Raw genomic sequence first — 6,120 nt, forward strand, 5'->3', positions numbered from 1 at the left:
ACAATGGTACAGGATAACTAAAAACAATTTCATTCATGAGTCCTACAAGGGGAGGATCAGGGTCTAACAAGGTCTATAAAAATAGGAGGAAGGGAGGGAGGATGAAGATAACAATGGTAAGAATAGGTAGATTTGTGAATGCCTTGGTGGGTTTGAGACATTTAAATCTCATTGGCAGTACTCACGTACACAAGTGGTTGCAAAATCAGGGCTTATGTCTGTCTTTAGTGTCTTTGCATTTTATGTTTGTTTCCACTTGACATCTCTCTATATGCCTTGGGTTATGTTGCTCCTGTCTTTGTTTCATTCTTAGTTCCCCATCATCCTAGTCTCTGTTCCTTTTGAATAATCTTTAAAAATTCTTCCTCTTTTTGTTTACTTTCTTCCTCTTTCTAATTTCTGCTTCTGTTTTTTGACGGACCCTGCTGTAGATAAACCAGTCATTTGAATATGAACACTTGTTTTGTGAGACTGCCAGCTAACATCTCCAATATTGAATTTAATCCAAATTTAGTATTTTGCCTCAAGATTTCTAAAACCTGGTTCATATTAAGTCCTTTATAATGGGCAATTGCCCAGCAACTCTTTTTGTTTAGAGAGACAGTGGATCTCTCAATATATATTGGTGCTAATCTATCCTTTTGTCTCTCTCCATTGCTTTGAGAACAAACAGGCCAGAAAGCAAGAAATAGAGAGCTAATTAAATCATGTACAGGACGCACGAAGGAAGCTAGTTAGTAATTGACAGCTTGAGTCAAATTTTTCACTGCTCTGCTTTTAAGGTTGAAGTTTTGATCCTCTGACCACACTAGGGCCTTGGCTACACTTGCAGATGTACAGCGCTGTGAGTTAAACCTGACTTTGTGCAGCTGAGTAGGGAAAGCGCTGCAGTCTGTCCACACTGACAGCTGCCCAGCGCACTGTCGTGGCCACATTTGCGGCAATTGCAGCGCTATTGGGAGCGGTGCATTATGGGCAGCTATCCCACAGAACACCTTTTCCCATTCTGGCGCCGTGGGTTGTGGGAAGGGAGCGTGGGTGCTGGGGATTCTGGGTCCTGTCCCAATGCCCCGTGATGCATCGCTTCGCATTCCAGAAATCCCTTTGTTTCCGTCCACCTTTGGCGCCATCTTTCAACGGTTTCTGTGCAGCGCGATCTGTCTGCGGGAAATGGAGTCCAAACTGCTGAGGTGTATGCTGACGAGTCTCGCCAGCACGTCACGTTTGGCTGTCGAACTATTTCTTAAGATCCAAAGTGAGGGTGAGGAGTCTGACGATGCTATCGAGCCGCGTAACGCGTACGACACGAAATTGCTTGTGGCATTCACGGACATGCTCAGCACCGTGGAACGCCACTTTTGGGCTCGGGAAACAAGCACCGAGTGGTGGGATCACATCATCATGGAAGTCTGGGATGACGAGCAGTGGCTGCAGAACTTTCGGATGAGAAAAGCCACTTTCATGGGACTGTGTGAGGAGCTCGCCCCCACCCTGCGGCGCAAGGACACGAGATTGAGAGCTGTCCTGCCAGTGGAGAAGCGGGTGGCTATTGCAATCTGGAAGCTGGCAACTCCAGACAGGTACCGATCAGTCGCTAATCAGTTCGCAATGGGAAAGTCGACCGATGGAATCGTGTTGATGCAAGTTTGCAAGGCCATTAATTGCATCCTACTCAGAAGAACCGTGACTCTGGGTAATGTGCAGGAAATAGTGGATGGCTTTGCACAAATAGGGTTCCCTAACTGTGGAGGGGCGATAGATGGGACGCACATTCCTATTCTGGCACCACCCCACTTAGGATCTGAGTATGTTAATCGGAAGGGGTATTTCTCTATGGTTCTCCAGGCGCTTGTGGATCACCGTGGGCGTTTCATTGACATTAACACAGGCTGGCCCGGAAAGATGCATGATGCACGCATCTTTCGGAACACTTGGCTGTTCAGGAAGATGCAGGCCGGGACTTTTTTCCCAGAGCGGAAGATCACGGTAGGGAAAGTTGAAATGCCCATTGTGATCCTTGGAGATCCCGTTAATGCCGTGGCTCATGAAACCCTACACAGGGAGCCTTGACAGCGGCAAGGAACGGTTCAACTACAGGCTGAGCCGGTGCCGAATGACTGTGGAGTGTGCCTTTGGCCGTTTAAAGGGCCGCTGGCGATCTCTGTATGGGAAGCTGGACTTGGCCGAAAGCAGCATCCCCGCGGTTATATCCGCGTGCTGTGCCCGCCATAATATTTGTGAAGGGAAGGGTGAAAGCTTCACTCAGGCATGGACCTCCGAGGTTCAACACCTGGAGGCTAAATTTGCACAGCCAGAGAGCAGGGCTATTACAGGGGCCCAGCGCGGGGCTGCAAGGATAAGGGATGCCTTGAGGGAGCAATTTGAGGCTGAAAACCAGCAGTGATATCTGGTGCCCTGCACGGGAGTGAAGTGCAGTAGTTCCAATCTTTAGGAATCAGTGTTTGCTAAGCAGACAAGCAGACTTGCAGTGCCTGTTTATTTCCTGGGCTAAGGAGTCTTTTACTTTATGCAATAATAAAGAATGTTTTCAAACCCAAAGAATCCATTTATTGAAAAGAAAAAAAAATTATTTATTGAAAAGAAACAAGGGGGTGGAATGGGGAACAGTACAATCACAGATTCGCGTATGTCCTGTCTGGTATGCTGTGCAGTGAGTGTTGCACTTCAGGACAGCTATACTGCATGGTGATGAGGGTTGAGTGCAGAGGGTAAGGGTCGTGGTTTTCAGGGCTGGGTGGTGAAGATACTGGTGTTGGAGGCAGCGGGTGGCATGAAGAACATGGAAGTTGGGGAAAGTGGGTTGGAGGTGACAGTGGGGCACAACGGAAAGAGTTTTGGGACAAGGGCTGTAGGGGGGGGGGTGGCGTTTGCGGTACTGCTCCTCTTTCTGCATGGCTACCAGGTCCTGGATAGCGTCTGCTTGGCGCTCCAGGATGTTTATGAGCCTATCAGTGCTTTACTGCCGCTGTGCGGTGCTTTGCCGCCGGTGCACTGCGTTTTCCTGGCGGATCCTGCTTTCTCTCTCCCTCCAGTCCTGTGCTTTCTCATTCTCTTTGATAGATTGCCGCATCACTTCTTGCAGCATGTCTTCTTTGCTTTTTTGCGGTCTCTTCCTGAGTCTTTGCAGTCTCTGAGCAGGCGATAAGAGGGACGGCTGAGGTCTCAAGGTTGATGCAGCTGTATAGGCAAAACGCAACATTTAACAGAGGCAGCATTGTTTATACCAGACAGAGTAATGATTCCCCCCGCACTTAAGGAGTAGAAAACACACAGGGTCTACACAATAGCATAATTTTCCCGTCCGAAACAGAGCACACACATCCCACGGGAACCTCAAAATGGTGAGTAAAGGGGACTGATTGTTTCAGGGCTGCACTGTCCTCTGGGTTTCTGTGCTTTGGGGAGAGCCAATAGCTTCAGGGGGCACCTACACTGAACACTGTCCCAACATTTTCCACAGGAGTTCGTCCTGGACGATACCTCGCTGCTGAGGGTGACCTGGGAAGCAAGGGAGGGTCTTCTACTGCAATGCGCCTTCCGCCCTGGCCCATATGCAGCTTGCCTGTGTGCAGCAATGGTCCCCCTACCACTCGCGGCACAGTGGCGCGGACAAGTTAGCCTGGCTGGGACAAGGACCACGGTGGCTCTCCCGATAAACCTGCGCAAGCGCATTGCACACGTTCTGGATGAGACATTCGAGGAGATTACCGAAGCCGATTACCGCGATGTGATAAACCACATCAATGCACTATTCCGCATCTAGGCATACATGCCTAACCCTCCTCTCCCAAAGAGCCTGCACCGAAAAAATTCCTTCCTGAAAAAAAAAACGCTTACCGGGAACCTGCTCTTCTGTTTGTCCTCCACCAAGTACCGGCCGCTGCGACTGGCTACCTTCCTCCTGGCTCGAGAAGAGCTCCTGGCTGCATGGCTCCAGGGATTCTGGGGTGTCTCCATCCGGCCCACCACCATCACTCCCGTTTTCCTCCTCCTCCTCCTCCTCCCCCCCCCACACCGGCTCTGAAGTGTCCATGGTGGTGCTCGGAGTGGAGGTGGGGTTAACCCCAAGTATCGCATCCAGCTCTTTGTAGAATTGGCAGGTCGCGGGGGGAGCACCCGAGCGGCCGTTTGCGTTGCGGGCTTTGCGGTAGGCACTGCGCAGCTCCTTCACTTTAATCCTGCACTGCAGGGCGTCCCAGTCATGGCCCCTTTCCATCATGTCCTTTGATACCTTCCCGAAGGTATCGTAATTCCTACGGCTGGAGCGCAGCTGGGACTGTACAGCTTCCTCCCCCCAAACACTGATGAGGTCCAGCAACTCGCCATTGCTCCATGCTGGGGCTCGCTTGGCGCGTGGAGGCATGGTCACCTGGAAAGATTCGCTGATAGCACTCCACACCACGCCGGGCTGAGCAAACAGGAAGGGGATTTTTAAAATTCCCGGGGAATGTAAAGGGTCGGTCACATGGTTGGTTACCTGAGGCCAGGGCAGTAGAGTTTGAACTGATGACCAGAGTGGCTAGAACAGGCATTGTGGGATACTGCCAAATAATTCTGGAGGCCATTCACAGCGCATTGGGCGGCCACACTGGCGCCGCAGCACTGCAGTGGCAGCGCTGCACTCGCTATTCCTCTCGGAGAGGTGGAGTACATGCAGCGCTGCAACCATGGAGATACAGCGCTGCAAATGCCTTGCCAGTGTGGACGGGGAGTGAGTTACAGCGCTGGGGGCGGCTTTACAGCGCTGCAACTCGCAAGTGTAGCCAAGGCCTTGGAACCAGTTTTAAAACCTCCCTGTTTTTTCCTTCACTGATTAGCCATTCAACAACTAGATCTAAAGTAGATAACTTTTTAAACTTTTTGGTTTGAAAGAAAACTTGATTCAAAATCTTAATGGACTCACCATTGGCATGCTACCACTAGAACAAGAAAAGCTTGAGAAAGTACACAAAACAGGATCAATATGAGAGCTCATTTATGGAATTTTGGAGATAGTGTGAAATGTGCATTCAGGAAGATGGAGGGGGGGATTCTAACCAGCAAAACACATTAAATAATTCTAATGTCTAGAGTGAGAGCACTCAGCTTTATATGCTCCAGAGCAGGGTGGCCCAGTGAACTGAGCTGGGAATACTTACAACAACTGCACTGGTGGTAGCAATGGTGAAAGTGCTGGCATGCCAGTCTTTCACCAGTGTATCACCTAGCCCTGCTTTGCACAGTGTTAGAAGACAATGATTACAATACAGGTGGCTTTTCTACGCTAGTGCTGTCACCAGTGGAACTACATAAAAAGTATCAATAATGGGTACTTTTACACAGAGGGGAAGCTACTGCAGGTAGTCAGAATGTATCTATACTCAATTCAGCCTCAAACTCTACCATTGCCTCAGACAGTTTCCCCTTTTTCAGCTTCTCAAAAACTATACCGAACTACTTGTGAGTCAAACAGCACTTCTAGTTCTTTTTTATTAAAACATCACAATTCAAATGTCAATGTAAATCTAAACAAGACTTTCCCTCACTCCACATTTTCTTCAGTCTCTTTCTGGACTGAACATTCTTTTCCCCCAACCCAGGTCCTTCCGCCTGGTGTTTCCTCATGCCTCTTTGGGGTTCAGCACCTCCCTGCAGCTTTCGCTAGGCCTTTTCATGTGGCTGGTAGGGAGAGCCTCTTTCCCGTGGCTTAAAGGTTGTGCAATATTGTTCAAAGCTCAGACTAGCTTCAGTCGGGATTCTCACCCTTAAAGCACCCCCTTTCCCAGGGGCATTTCCCGTTCTTCATTACCCATCTCGCTAACCTGTTAGTTTTCTCCTGTCTCAAGCGACCAGCCAAAAGGTCTTTTTCAGCCATCTCTACTTCCTTATCTCAGTAATGATCCCCACCAACAGCTCTTTCACTTGTCACAGTATTGCTCTAAGACCTTTATTTTTAAGGCACAACTCGTAACCTGCACAGTTCTACAGTATTGCACAGTTCTACAGGTATTCTAAGCACGATTCTTAACAGAAGGTTACCAAATATTCTATGAGAGAGAGAGACCTTGCTAAAGGAACTTGGTCTAAAAAAGGAAAAGAAAGCTTGCGCAGGTCTGTGCC

The sequence above is a fragment of the Terrapene carolina genome, unplaced genomic scaffold, assembly GCF_002925995.2.
Source record: "Terrapene carolina triunguis isolate 2854851 unplaced genomic scaffold, T_m_triunguis-2.0 Scaffold31, whole genome shotgun sequence".
In the NCBI taxonomy this organism is placed as follows: domain Eukaryota; kingdom Metazoa; phylum Chordata; order Testudines; family Emydidae; genus Terrapene; species Terrapene triunguis.